Genomic DNA, 16,167 nt, shown 5'->3' with positions numbered 1-16,167 from the left:
ACGTTACCTTAAGACAGAAATACATTATCTGGAAAACGTAAATGACAATATAATTACACGTGAATGAAATGAGCAGTCGTTGCCTAGTGTGTTGTACGGAATTAACCGCAATACTGTATTAATCAAATCACATTCGATATCCTAGTATAGCGCCTAGGCCCGAATTAGGGTGCGACACGTCTTCATCAGTTCTAATTTCATTCATCAAACATTATTCCCCTGATGTAGCGCCGTAATACTGATGAATGTGATCCCACGGTGAGATTTAATGTAAATCTTTCTTACATCTCTCGAAAGCTAGATGTTATTCACATTCAGACATTATGTATGGCAGTTGCCGTGACATTACGCGTCGTGCGGAGGAAAAAAAAAGAGGCATGTTTTTTTAATAGATGTATGGATAAGTTGATATGTAAGGTTTAATTCAAAGGGTTTACATGTTAACGTCAATGGTGGTGTAAGTGAAAGTGAACGTAATGTGAAAGTATTCAGAAATTGTAAGTTTGTAATGAGAAGAATAAGTACAATATGAAAGAACAAATGGAGCATATTTTAGACAAAAAAGGTCCGTATTTGAACAGTATTTCAGTTACTAGTATATCACGGCGTGTCCGAATTTGGAAGGATAGCCAAAAGGGAAGCGACTTGGATCTTCTATGTTTATCTCTTCAAACCTTCCAGCACGGGCATGGAATAAATATGAATTTAAGCTCTGATCAGCGAATGGCGACCAGAGTAGACGCTCCAAGAGTGGTAATATACAATTCATAGACATACAAGATATAAAACGGGACATGCTACATAAAACATTACATGGAATAGTTGATGTGCTTTCAAAATATAAATGCGAAATTAGTCATTCACATGATATTGCCTCTATCCTTCCATTTACGATTTTTTCTGATCTCCAATGGGTGATTTATGTGAAATACAAGAACAAAGGATACAACTTTAAATACATCATTGTAAACTAGTGGGGCTTAAGGATCCACGAAACGTGACCCGGTGGCAAAACATTGGGTTGGTCATATATTCTTTATGACTATGTGGAAATGAATACAGAGCTAATAAAACAAATCAAAGATCGTGTATATTACGAACCTTAGTAAGACGACGCTGAATGTGCAAATGCCATTCGATAAAGTCAGCTCCAGCCAATGTGCAATTACCATACATACTACCTCGTGTCGACATGGGAAACACAGCGCGTTTGATATATTCAATGCTCCATGTCATCTCTTGCGACCTTACATATCCCAAAGGTGCATTACTATCGGTAGGTCTTGCAGTAAATGCATCACTCAATACGGTTCATTAACACAGCGAAAGTACGTCATTCTGTACTACTTCAAAGTCGACAGCACGTCAGAACCGTCTGGATCAGCAATGGCTGAGGGAACGTGATCTACAGCGTGTGCAGAACTTCATACAGCGTGTGTAATATACCTAGCTGTAGGTTCCAGAAGGTAGTATGCCAGAAATTAGGGACCACTGGTCTCCTTCTAGTGATACCATCACGATATGAAAAAGGTAGTCGCCATATACGGATATTCTATTTCAGGTGTAGTTCTCCTCTCGGTGTCCCTTAGCTGCCAAGATGCATTGGGTGCGAGTTTGAATCCTAGATTCCCACCCATTGTGATCCGTAGTCTGTCAGCACTACAGAGTATTGGAAATTTGATAGGTGTCTAATATAAAACGTCAACGCCAGAGAATAACCATATCTCGATTATCCACTAAAACAGATGCCGACCAGTGAAGATCCGGTGTAGAATAGGTCTTCAGCAAGCCATGCTTGGGTGACTATGCATGTCGTATGAGGCGACTAATGGGATCGGGTGGTCAGGCTCGCTGACTTGGTTGATGCATATCATAGTATTTCAATTGCGTGGATCGATGCTCATGATGTCAATCAAGGGATTATCTGGTCCAGACTCAATTATTTACAGACCGCCGTCATATAGCAGGACTATTGCTGAGTGCGGCGTTAAACAACAACAAACGAAACAGATTCCATTGGATATAAAAGGCAAAATAGCGGTGAAAAATATATGACTGGATCACTGAAAATCAGTGATGACGACAGGTGTCCTGCCCTACTTGTAACACCACGATGGTGTTTTCTCCCATATTATACTCACACATCGTGATATAATGGAAATAGCTTTCCAATGGCCAAACACCAGCTACTATCGACACAAAACATGTTTCAGGCTACCAAGGTTTAAGGCATTTAATCAAGAACAACCATCACCTGCAGCTTAAGTAAAACTAAATATCACATTCTCATCCACCACTGTTACACTTATGTCTTTCCAAGTATGCAAGCGTAAGAAAGAAGTAATTACAAACAAAATGTCTTCATATGATGTCAGCACGGCAGCAACAACGTTGATGTATGTTGTGGGCTACAGCGATAACCAGCATCAAAGTAGCACGACACACAGCCCTGCTCGACCTTCCTGTACTACAGTGAGGAAGCTAATTGATGACCTGGTATGGATCAGTTTCAACGTGTGGTGCCTTCCTGGCCATAACACTGTTAGCAGTCGCTTCATTCTGGTGTCTTGCCGTAAATCAACATATCAAACACTGCAGTCAACACGTCACTACCATGAAAAATCATAATCAGATCGAAATTTGGAGTCGAATTCTGGTTCGCCTAAGGCGACTCCGCATGGCGATTTGCTGTTTGTATTGTTAATGTTGCAACAATGTTACCTGAAACTAAACGTATGCCGAACATAAGCTATAAAGCTCGATATAGAACTTCTGATCATTTGTATGTAAAATACTACGCCAGTGCTCGTGGGTTTTACGAAAGTAAACATATTTATTGGATTTCTCCCACATTAAGACGACATGCTGTGATAATAGATATAAGCGACATTATCATAAGAGATCTCCACTAAAAGCATTGTCCATTGTACGCATTCGTCTACATTATAATCATGTGTTTCTGAATCAATGTAAGATAGTGATTATACCAGGTGTTTCGCGAAAGGGAAACTAAGTTCATCCTGTCCCACCGGACGCACATGGCAAAAACACATACAAAGGCAAGGCAAGTGTCCATCTCAACAAACACAAGAACATATGGTACAAGTCCAAATAGGGAAATGAATCCGCCATAATTTTGGTCACTGAAGCGTCACATTTGGACATTCTACATGTCTGCCATACGACTTTTTTAAGGCTTAACTAAGGCATTGAATGCTTCAATCATATTGAGACAATTTGAGCAAGAGTCGTATAAACGCCCTTTAAAACCTTCATCATCTAGGAAGAGAGATAAAGCTTGTCCCTTATACAGACCCTGACACAAAGTTCTTGAAAAATACCAAGCAAGTCTACAATACATTGACAATGTATTTAGTTTCTCAAAACGGAGATAGTCTCCTGGCTCCTTCCATTATCTATCCAAAAGGCTAATGAATAAAAGGAATCTTTAAATATTTTCAATCCAGAGATTAAATGATAAAGCTTGAACACTTTGCCAACTTAGCCGTTAAACCAAATTCACTGAATAATTCAGTACCGTATATTCATTTCACATTATATTTTCTCACAACACATATTCATTTCACATGATGTTTTTTCCTTTTGGTCATCCATATAAGCGTACATCTCATAATGTTTGTTATTTACTTTGGGACTACAACACTAAATGTTTTAACAATTGGTAAAAACATGATTTAATGGATAAATTTCTCAGAGATATTGACAATGTCTCTATAAAAACATATATCATGGTAAAGATCACAGGTCTACACTATTTCTCTCCTTGTATGGGCGCTTCCACTGCTGATTGTACTGGACTGACTGAATGTGTACATACTGATTGTATCCATGGTTTTGTTGTATCCTGGTTTCGTGTACTAACACACATACTTGTACAATATACAACGGATATGACAAACTCAAGGGGACTACTCATTTTAGTTCGTTATAAGAATATATACAACATATAGAGAGAGCAAATATAGAGCGAATGCCCGGGAGAGAAAAATATAGTTCGTTTTATCCCTAAGTTCGTGTTCGTTATAAACGTAGTGTACTTCCATAATAGGGACGGGTACACATCGTACCAATTCGCTCGGAATCAGGTACCTTGTGCAAACCGGAAGGTGATTATAACGACTAACCTGGTTTGACTGAATGTTTGCAAACAGCGTATTCATCAATATTCCAGTTAATTCTTGGTAATCTGATCTAATAATCAAGCCTGAGCCAGTAAAAGCACGAACAACGATACATGACACCGAAGACACGCAATCACCAAGTCTGATCCCTATTCATTTTCGTCGACTCTTGCGATGACAGCAGAGGACAAATTCTATTCCGGAATCCCCAGACTAACAGCCTTGTTTGAATCACACATGGGTAGCCATGCTAATGTTCTAGCCATCATTGTAACAGTCACTCTGCGGAAACCTTACCTACTCACTACACGCATTGAAGGCCAAACGATGAGTGCATTGAGTGCATTTATAACGCAGCCAATAATGTACAGTTCTTTGAAAGGGAGCATTACAACCAACCTAACGTTTAACCCCTTTTTCTGTTACTATGACTGGAATGCTAATGTAAAGGATAACTAGGAGCGGTCGGGTAGCATAGTAGTTAAAGTGTTCGCTCGTCACGCCGAAGACCTGGGTTCGATTCCCGGCATTGGTACAATGTGTGAAGCCCATTTCTGGTACCCCCGCAGTGATTTTGCTGGAATATTGCTAAAGGCGGCGTAAAACCATACTCACTCACTAAAGGATAACTGTTGGTTCATAATGGCAACCTTGTACAAGAATACTATTATCCCCGACACAAAGGATGGTGGTACGGAGTCCAGAATTCTAATAGTAAGTAAAATCACACAAAGAATATCCATTGCATCTATACCATTGAAGAGGATAATCTTCACACAGTACAAGATATATATGCTAGACAGTCTATTGATTATGGAACTATATAATTAAAATATTACCTAAATGGTAAATTATTCGTTGTTCCTACTTTTTCATGATTGGTGTAAATCTGTCTCACAGACGCATCAAAATCATTAAATACCACTAAGACTCTCTCACTCGGAAGTAATCATTAAACGCTTCGTAGTCAAGGAAACCATTTTGAATTTCCAATTTGATAAGTGTGTTTATATATGGTCATAAAGCGAGTGAAATATGACTCCATTCCACACAAAAATAGATCAACCTTAGATTGGTTTGAGCTACAAATCGCGATGCCGCTGAAGTCTACACGCTGCACTTCCGTGATTCCACATCATGACATTTAGCAACGCTCTCCGGTATTTGCCCTTGGAGAAATACACCGAATGAATGACCTGAAAGCTTTTTGTCGTTTTTCAGTTTAGATTTAGTACCTTCAAAGACTGACAGTATTGTTTATGTAAAGCTTATAAGCTAGTGTATTACAAATCATATTTAAAGTTGGCATGGGCTACTGTTTATACAAACAACAAAATAATTACAAATACTATATATTCATAATATGTCTCAAATCAGACAAGCCACATTTCGTAAACCATTATAGAAATAAGAGCACTAACTTACATTTTGGGGATCCGGAAAGGATGAAGAATCAGTGTTTTATACACACGGACCTTCCTCGAGAAGAAGAAACAGAACATCAGACACACAGACCCAACAGGTGAGGATGGAGATACGCGTTGTCTCGTACAGTGAAAGCCAAAGACTGAGGACCTAATCAATAGGGATTGTCGCTGACCTCACTGTACATAAGGCATCAGGTATATAAGGTATTGCCTCACACGTGTCTACAAGACTTGTGAGGATATGTCTTAATATCAGCTGTCGAGGGATTGTTTACTCATCGGTTGTTGAATATTTCAAGAGATGGCTATTCCAGTGCAAATGTCATGTTATTATGGTGAAAGACCCATGGGATTGATTTATCTGAGACATTTTGGAAGCATAAGCTCCACTAAAGGCGAGCTTGATACCAAAGTGAATTGCAAACGATATGCTGGGGATCTATTTAGATATTACTGGTGTTTAAATATTCAAGAGCTAAGATTAAAATAGGAAGAATTTTGACACATTGTTTGTCATTCATAAGTCCACTAATGGCATGATAATCCTTGTTTCCGATTAAAAGATCAACACGACGGGGAAACGTGACCATGAAACGTCAATAATTGTTAACGTAAAATATATTCAATTGCTAAATCAATGCAGCTTCCCCCTTTGTTGACTTAGACAATGTGCCCTCGCCTTAACGTCTATCCTGACCCTATCATGTTGTTGTCAATTATAACTCTTGTTTCCTGTCAACAAGACGCAAGAGTTTATCAACACATACAGCTAATGTAGTTTACGTTTTAATGAAACACGAATAATAATAATAATAATAATAATAATCTTTTACATGGATGACCTTGAACTTATTGCCAATGGAGGATCCACACTAAAAAAACAGATTCCCCTTGTCAAGTCCTTTTCTAATGATATCGGCATGTCCTTTGGACTCGACAAATGCAACATTCTTCATCTGAAATGATGCAAGGTAGAAGAGGTAGGATCAGTCAGTTTACTGGGGTGGGGGGTGGGGGGTGGAGGGGGGTGGGGGGGAGGAGGTGTTATTGACCATCTCGTGGAAGGTCAGGCCTATACGTACTTAGGGATGCAGATTAGGGACAAACTCCAGAATGCCAAGGAAAACCTTCGGGCAGAGTACATAAGTAGACTTAAGAAAATCTGGAGTTCGGAGCTGAACGCTCGCAATAAAATCAAAGCCACAAATTTTTATGCTGTACCCGTCCTTTCATTTTGTTTTGTTGATTGGACGAAACAAGAAATTCAGGGTATTGACACACGAAGAATCATGTCAGACAATAGATCCCACCACCCTCGCTCTTCCCTCAATCGCTTATATTTAACAATCATTATGGGAGGACATGGTTTGATTAACGTTGGGGTTCTTCGTGATAGAATTGATTTGTGCACTTTTCTTGGTGGGTTTGACTAGGCAGCGTTTCCTGGGAGAAGTCCCATTCGCTGTCTGGGCTGCGTGTGGAAGGGGCAAGGGCCCTGAGCTGATGATGAGCCTAACCTTCTGACTCTGCCAGGATCAACCAAACCCTCTTTGCTGCATTTTTAAAAAATTTAATCTGTACATAATAATAATGTGATAATGTAAAGCCGGACCATGTTCAGCGTCCTCTGGCACGATTATGGGACTTTGAACAATGATTCACCCGTGCCCCGTCCTTGACTGTCATTAAGTTCTATTCTAGTTGTTTGGGTCAGGGTTGATACTAACGATTTCTTCTTCATGTTATAATCTCATTATAAAACAGAAGTACTGCTGTGAAACACGTAACATCATGAATTGGTGTAACACATGTAATGCGAACATAAATAACATCTTTGCAGGTACAGTCAACTACGGTTATAACGAACTCAAAGGGACCAGTAATTGTGATTCTTTATAACCGTAGTTCGTTATAAGCATATGTACATTGTCAACATATACACACAAAATGGACGGGACCAAGAAACAGTTCGTTATATCCGGAAGTTCGTTATAAGCGTGTTTGTAGAGGGGGCAAGGGCCCTGAGCTGTTGATGAGCCTAACCTTCTGACTCTGCCAGGATCAACCAAACCCTCTGTGCTGCATTTTTAATTTTAATCTGTACATAATAATAATGTGATAATGTAAAGCCGGATCATGTTCAGCGTACGCTGGCACGATTATGTGACTTTGAACAATGATTCACCCGTGCCTCGTCCTTGACTGTCATAAAGTTCTATTCTAGTTATTTGGGTCAGTGGTGATACTAACGATTTCTCCTTCATGTTATAATCTCATTATGAAACAGAAGTACTGGTGTGAAACACGTAATATCATGAATTGGTGTGAAACATGTAATACGAACATAACATCTTTGCAGGTATTGCGTATGTAGGCGTTGGCGTGCAATTATAGCTTGCGATTTAGGGTTCACATGTACCTACTACACACGTGTGTACGAGATAATGCCGCGTTGATATGTATACGATGCTACGGCTAACTCTGTTTGAACTGCGAGGAAGGAGTCTAAATATAAATGCTTGGCATTATTTGCCTCCAGACTCCATTATTAATCGTATATGTACCATGACTGTAAAATCTATTGAACTAGGCTTCCTAATTGCTGTCAATGTTTACTTTCAAAATGCACCTTTCATGTAAGGAAATATAAAAGGGCCTAGTTGAGGAAGAAGATTAATGCGTACAAAGGTCTCTTCTTGCTGATTACCTAATATTGGTTTTAATGTACGTGTGTTCGGACTGATACACCGTTTTGTGTACTAATAGCTGAAATGTACATGTATAGGATTGTATTGTAGGCTCCGGTAGCAAAGTAAATAACTCTAATGTGCCACATTCAAATGTGAGAGGTCGAAGAAGTATTCATTGTATTGTAAGTAATAATGAGCCTATGATATTCCGTACGGATACGCATTCTAGTTAAGTGTATCACGATTAGAACAAGTGGTTATTTGCTGATAATTCTAATCAAACTATTGCAAATTTAATATGATACCAAGAATACTATCATATAAGGAAGCAATGTATTATCGCTGTGTACGGCATACTATAAATCATTTTATATATTCTGCTATGGCTTTGTATTCTGCTTCTGCTATTCTGCTCTTGGCCTGTAGATCTTTAGTGTGAGTGAGGCAGTATATATTTGCATGGTCTGTGTCCGTCATATACGAACACACATCAATATATGCATGCTTCCTAGAAGGTGGGGCTGGGACGGGTAACTCGGGTACTTTGGTCATATCTATTTGGCAAAAAACATCGGATCAAATATGCATTGCCTCTGACCGTATGTTGAATGATGACATTAATTATCATTGATAGTAGATTCATACCTGGCACCAATTACATAAATGATCCGATTTATATATTTGTTTTATTATTGTATATATGTGTTTAAAATGAGATGATTTTTAATTCTGGAACGGCAAGTATAATCCACGTCAAGAATTATAAGAATTAATTCCTAAATCAGCAGTAATGCAACGGTTTTCGTTACATGACCGTTTCAATTATTATAGAATTAAACCTCTAATAAATCCTTCAGCATCTCGCCAACATACACATGGAACCGATACGGACTGGATCAACACACGCGCTGTTGGAAGTTTATTGCTTGAAAAACATAGTGCAGAAAGACCCACCACAGACACTTTGAGTGCGTATCAGTAGGATGTGTGTTTAATCGCTATCTGCTGGCAGAGTGTTTATGACATGCTCTCCTCTGAAGTTTCTTCAGCAGTCCTGTTCCTCTCCTAAATAGCAAAATTAGACATGGTATAATAAACCTTTTTATAGACACGGCAACACTTCCGCAGACGCTTATAGAACCTCTGTGTAAAGTCGGTTATTTTCAGCACGGCGTGATGTTGAAAAGTTGAAAGCAGCTGCATTGTTAAACACCACAATCGATATACGGAATATAACAGCAAACATTGAACTGACAAATAAATGAAGTGAACGTCAATACCATGGGAAGATTGAAAAGTGAGAGTGTGAACAAGCTACAGTCAATTCATCCTGGTGTCAAGACTAGTGTTTATATGTAATCAAGACGATATCGTTCCCAGTGAGGTCATCGGATTCAAGTGTGTGAGGTTTTACGCGCCTCCGAACAGGTTTTCGTTTATAAAACCACATGTCAGTATCTCAAGTCGAAGACGTGTACACATTTGGAAGCAGAGGAAAATCTAGCACCCACACCGACGACAAGCGGATCCTGGTACGTCCAGGGCGATTACTTTGCGCAGTGATTTCAGCTGTTTTAGCGATTAACCAGTACCACATGGTTACTGCATCTCCGTATATCCTACAGGTAGATAAAATACACCAAAAGCGTTTATAGTTCACCAAGTACAGTGGAACACGAGTTCAGATATATTAATCCGGCGACTTCAAAATCATGCCGTATGCGTTCGTAATTTTTTTCATATTTTTCTCGGGATACAAAGTTGGGAGTCCGTCGTCCTCAAAGACAAAGCAATTTGGATATACAGAGCCGTAGCAGATGGAATCATAAGTTCTTTCTTTAACATTGTTTCCGGGGCACATAACATTCACGTCAGGTCACGTTACGTCACTAATGTGTATTATCACTAAAATGCTTAAATGCCAACCATACATGAAAATAAACGCATGTCTAACCTAAGCTATAATGCTCCATATAAACATAAGAGTCCAAAATAAGATACCAACTCTATCATGAGCATGTGCATATGGATTACTATCAAATAGTGATGACAGCAGATGTTCATGTAAAGGTGAGCGTATCCTGTCCCACTGGTGGCATATGTAATAAACACATGCGAAGGCAAATCAAGTGTTCCCTTGAACAAACGCAGGAACATAAGTCAAAATAGGTAATAACATTGGTCATGATTTTTTTGTAATTGAAGTGTCAGATTTGGAAATATCCTTTACATGTCTACCAAAAAAACAGGCCTTGAATGTTGTATTCCTGATCAAAGAACTTTTGAGCAAGAGTAGTGTGGCGTTTTTTTAAAATCTTCATAGAAATAGCATGTTCGAGTGTACATCAAAAGTTGTGAAATGCAGACAGCAAGCCTGGAGCTGCTGGAATATTCCTCAACGTCATCCCTCTTGTCAAACAGTTTTGTGGATATTTTTTGTCACTCTGAATATTCATGCAAAAATCAAAATATAAACCAGATGAGGCCGTTTCACTGTTCCCTTGTGTTCCCAGCTCAGGTTGGTAAATCAATGAAAGGTAATTGGCTATTTAAAGTGGCTCTGTCTGGCCATACTATCGAACACAACAAACATGAGAGTCGTTGAGAGTTGTGTTTAGAATGGTTATAGAGAATATCTATTCCCATTAACTACATCTGTTGAAAACTTAATGCCAAGTTCCTCTCAACACATGCATAGATAAAGCACTAAGCATACAATTCTATGAATAAGATATGACACCTGGTCATAATGGTGTTTGGTTAAAACCATTCCTCATTCGATCCACGCTTTATCAGATATACTGCATGACACCTATGGCAACAATTGTCGCTGCAATATAGAGATACTCAACCTGACATTAAATGCCGTAATGTGACGAGAATAATGCACGCGTCTTCTCTTTGTGTGATAGCATTGTTATATGTCAATGTGTAATGTTTCTTTGTCGACTTGATAAATTATTCCCATGACACTTGTTTATGTAGGATATGCGTCCTGATGTGATACAAAAGGCTCTGTGTATGGCATCATTTATTCATCCCTATTCGCTCAGACTGTTCGCAACGATGCGGTGTCGGCACGTGAAAGCGACATTTCAAATAATTATTATACAAGTGCCGACAAAGCGTCAAAATACATGTTAGTTAGAGCGTCAAACCAAACACTGCACTGAAAACACTTGATTACAGCAACAGATGCGCCGAGAAACTTGGAGATGTAGAAAAACAGAAAATAACTTTAATTGACAGGAAATATATCCGTGCATATTTTTTACTATCGTGATATACCTATCTTAATAGCTTCCAAAATTATGCTACCGTAAGGACATTATTGCAGAATAGTCCTAGAATCGATTGTCATTTAGTTCTTTTTATAAAGTCCTGGGCCGTGTTCCTCAAAGCAATCTTAGCACTAGGATGATCGTAAGCCTATGTTAAAGTAAAGGACTTACGATCACCTTAGCGCTAAGATCGCTTTGAGGAACGGGGCCCAGGTTCTCTTCTGCAAAGCAATTCGAGGTCTATTTACAAGTCGAATTTATACACACGGCAAGAATAGACTACATGAACCTACAAGGATACAGGGAAGGCTTTATCCCGTCATGTATTGACACCTGCCTGACACATTGCTAAGCATACGTAAGTGTAGGTTCCAAACGACGGAAGAAACGCAGAGTGACACGGCACGCACGGACAGCAGGTCGGTAATAACCAGAAACACCTGTCTGTTCTCACGGGTCATTCTGCAGTAGGGAATTGGCACACCGATTCAACGATCCAGAAGCACGATCTGCGACATGAAACGATCTAAACAAACACCTGGCAGCCATTTATCGTTACACAAGCGCACATATCCCTAACACTGCCCTACAGTGAATCCATAAATGCCATTCTCCAAGCTTTCGAACTCATACTGCAATCCAGACAAATCAACAATGTTATGTCCTAAGGGACTTCATAGCCGTCCGTCTATTGGATGAAACTTAATAATCATCTAAACATGATTAATGTGACAAATCCTTTGTTTGTTATCTTACGCAGCGCTCTGCAATATTTCAGCTATATGATCATGATGACGGTCTGTAAATTATCAAATCTGGACCGGACAAATAAATGTGATATCATGAGCAGCGATCCACCGCGACGGGGAACGTTGACATCCGATCCATCGTTCGACGAGCATAGGTTGCTGGCGCCTATTCTAACACAGGGGCACATTCGTAATGACAACATAAATTGAAGATCAAAAGACAATTTACAATGGAAATTTTGAACAACCAAAAACGCTTGCGGTCAAATGTTATATAATTACCTCAAACGCAGCACACGAGTTTCCAAAGAACCAGGACCATGCAGCTGTCGTTGCACATGAAGTGACAAATATACCGTAAACAGTTTTTAAGATTGGAGGTACCTGATGTAATTCAACCGAAAGTGTCACACACATTCACACGAACCCAAAACACACCGAACATATGCCACGTTAAATGCAGAACACAGAGAGAGAGCCAGTGTATGGCCATTGTGGAACGTTTGACGTCATCCAGGAGACGGCGCAGGGTAGGTCATACGCGGGAATGATGACGTCGCCCCAATGCCGTCCGCTGATGTGTCGTCCTGCTTATTGGCCACAGCCTATGTCACGCAAATTGTGAGAACCTACTTTTGGTACCCCCAGGCGTTTGATATTTTGAATGATTGAAACAAGTGAATTGAATACACACAATCAATTGCATCAACATCTTTTGGGTCTTTGTTGTCATTTTACAGCTTATCAAACTCCATGTCAAGTTTCTTTTGCTCTTCAGTTTTCATTCACAAATGACACAGTAACAATCATACCATGCTCACACAATATCGGGTGGGCAGGCTCGCTGACATGGTTGATGCATGTCATCGTATCCCAGTTGTGTGGATCGATGCTCATGATGTCAATCATTGGTCCAGAAGTGACTATTTACAGACCGCCGTCAATTAGGGTGGAATATTGCTGAGTGCGGCGTTTAACAACAAACTAACAAACATTCTCTGTGCATAGTTACGTTCCTTAGCTGTGCGAGGATCGGCCGAGCATTGGTGATATTGATAACTGCCTTACAGCAGCATACCCTTACTCATGGGTTTCTTCAAAGTGTTAATGATCTACGACCATTATCATGTTTGCGTCTTCACAGATCCATGTGACACTGTAACTATGTTTAGGTTGGTGATAAACCCAATTAATTCACTTATGCCATCTTCCCGAGGCAAGAGAGTTAACTGACTTTAAAAGTCCAGTTTCCATCCTTGTCAAACAAGGCTGAAATTAGTGGGCTCGATCGTAGCGCCACCAGTGGCTATTACCAGTTATGTCCCTTCTAAGCCTCTCCTATGGACCAATCAGATTCCACCTCTCGTATCTCTTGCGTTTGCATCACACAACATGGTGGCTCCTGGTCAGGACGATCTGATAGATAATCAAGATTCTATATTGTGATAAAACGGGTCTTACATCGTGAAATGCATCAAATCACGTGAGCACCTTGATTAAAAACATCTGCTGACAACGAGTTGGCGGTGCACATGTTTTGCAAATCCTGCAATCGACCGACAGTTTACGAACCGGATTTTGATTTCAGTGCGCGATTTTGAGAGGACTATGTATAGATTCGTTAGTCCAGCCAAAATGTAACTCCATAATACCAGCCTAGTTCGGCAAGGGTGGAAACTTGACTTTTATAGTTAGTTAACTCTCTTGCCTTGGGAAGATGACTTATTCGGGCAAACACTGTACCACCTTACAACACCTTTTCACATATCTTCACATGTTCCTTCCCATCCTCTGTCTAACACTCACTACAACTGCAAACACTTCATATCTACATACCATGGTCAATCCCCCGTAGGGATTCAGTTAAAATAAGTCCCCAGTAATGAATGCCCCTGGACAAAATGGATTAGGTGGTCAGAGTCGGTGCCCTGGTTGATCGTGTGCCATAGTACAAGGTGGCGTGGGAGGATACTCATAATTCTAATCGGTGGTGTGTCTACAGTTTCGATTACTAAAAACCGTTGCGCTATATCTGGAATATTGAAGACTGATGTTAAGCCACAAACTGTCACTTCTCCATACTGACATTTCACGACATTATCACAACACTATTTTGTCGACACTATCAAATCACATTTATCCACGTGACCATGGTGACTAACAAAAACTGACATTTAAGTATTTATGGATTTGTACCACAGACGAAGAAACGTAAACAGAGCTCCTGGTGTACCTCATTATTAAATTATACAGATTCACGTCGTTCTGTCCGTAAGTTTACATTATACAGGAGCGATTAGAAACTGTAGAGGTGTCTAGCTATAGAGTATTCTTAAGTATCGCATTGATTGCCGGAGGACGTCTGTCCACGACAGCGGTCTCCTGTTTATTCTACTCGGGTATCGGACACCAGTCGAGCCAAACAGAAATTAATTGGACATAAACCAAACCGGAGGATAAATCTTGGATTGCGGACTCTCGTAAAAGCTAATACAATGTTAAGTAGAGGATATGCACCTATTTATATAAAATACGAAATGACAAACGTCGATCTAGCAGGGAGAATGTCATTAAATCAAACAAATAACGTTACGAATAAACTCATAAATGCATTTAATTACGATATAAAACAATATCGACAATATTGGTGGAACAATACAAATAGTTAATCTGTGTATCATTAAAAATGTATGATACAGATAATACATATTCCTTTTATAGACACCACAATAAAAAAAAACCCTAAGAGAAAACACCTTAGATTTAATTGGACGTTATATGGAAGCGATTTACAGCGTCAAAACAACAATACCAAAAAACCATTAAACATAATATCCTCGGATCAAGTGTCTATTTCGTGTAATAAAACACCACACAAAATAAACGCTGCCACCAGCTGCGTCGATAAAACGTCCAGTTGATTGTATTGAATGAATAATGAGTAATAAAAATAAAACGATTTGCTGATATACTTTGTCTTAACATAGCAGTTGAGGTGGTGTGTACGAAGATCGAATCAGTCTAAAGTTTACTACTGCGGTGTGTTAGAATTGTCTCGCTTGAACTCATAACAACCCAACACAGTAAATAATTCCAAACAATGGATTACAAAATGTTTAAAATTGATTTCAATACAATCGGAACTCGTGTCAGTGCATGTACATGTGAGTTCAGATTACAGTATTTATCAACAATGACTCATCCAGGTTAAGTGGGTTCCATTGTGAGACTGATCTGACGTTTGTCGAGTCGTTCACATGCGGGCGTGACGCTAGTCCATTCCCATGGATGTATAACCGCCGCGTCCACGCAACCCGTAGACGTACACGTATAATGTCACCACAACGCTGATATAACTTCCATTTAATATAAAACGTCAACGCTAGAGAATAACCAGTCTCGATTATCCACCGAATCAAAATAATTGTGAAACTTATATGAATGGATCACTGGAAATCACTGATGATCCTAGGTGGTCGCGAACATAGAAAGCGTGCCCTGCCCTACCAGAAGCACTCGCCACTTCTACAATGTCCATTAAAAAGTAAGACTGCCACATCCGATAACACATGGAAGATATCGCTGACATGTTGTCACACATCCTTCACACAAACTATCATAATTATGTCAAGCAATCAGTTTCTATTAATAATTGATTGATTGATATAATGATGTAAAATGCACAAAGACTGTTCACCTAATATACGAGATGGCTTCATAGATGCATACAATATTCGTTGTATTGGTAGTTCGGTAGATTAAACAAATCTATTGATATTAACTTTTTCAATATTCAAAAAGTCAAAGCAAGTCTTATGTCTTGTCCGCAAGTCTATCATTTAATTCATAATGTACATTTGATTATTTCAATGGCATAT

At 39.4% G+C, this 16,167-nt stretch overlaps 1 protein-coding gene across 6 annotated transcripts in view; it reads right to left on the bottom strand.

The window, feature by feature from the left end:
- The window catches only part of LOC139453258 (cGMP-specific 3',5'-cyclic phosphodiesterase-like), a 151,697-nt gene that overhangs the window by 52,765 nt on the left and 82,765 nt on the right, over positions 1–16,167 (bottom strand). The window lies entirely within an intron of this gene.

The sequence above is a fragment of the Haliotis cracherodii genome, unplaced genomic scaffold, assembly GCF_022045235.1.
Source record: "Haliotis cracherodii isolate W230 unplaced genomic scaffold, xgHalCrac1.p SCAF_9, whole genome shotgun sequence".
Taxonomy (NCBI): Eukaryota; Metazoa; Mollusca; class Gastropoda; order Lepetellida; family Haliotidae; genus Haliotis; species Haliotis cracherodii.
The sequence above is the reverse complement of the archived record's forward strand: the minus strand, read 5'-3'. Positions and strand labels throughout refer to the sequence as shown.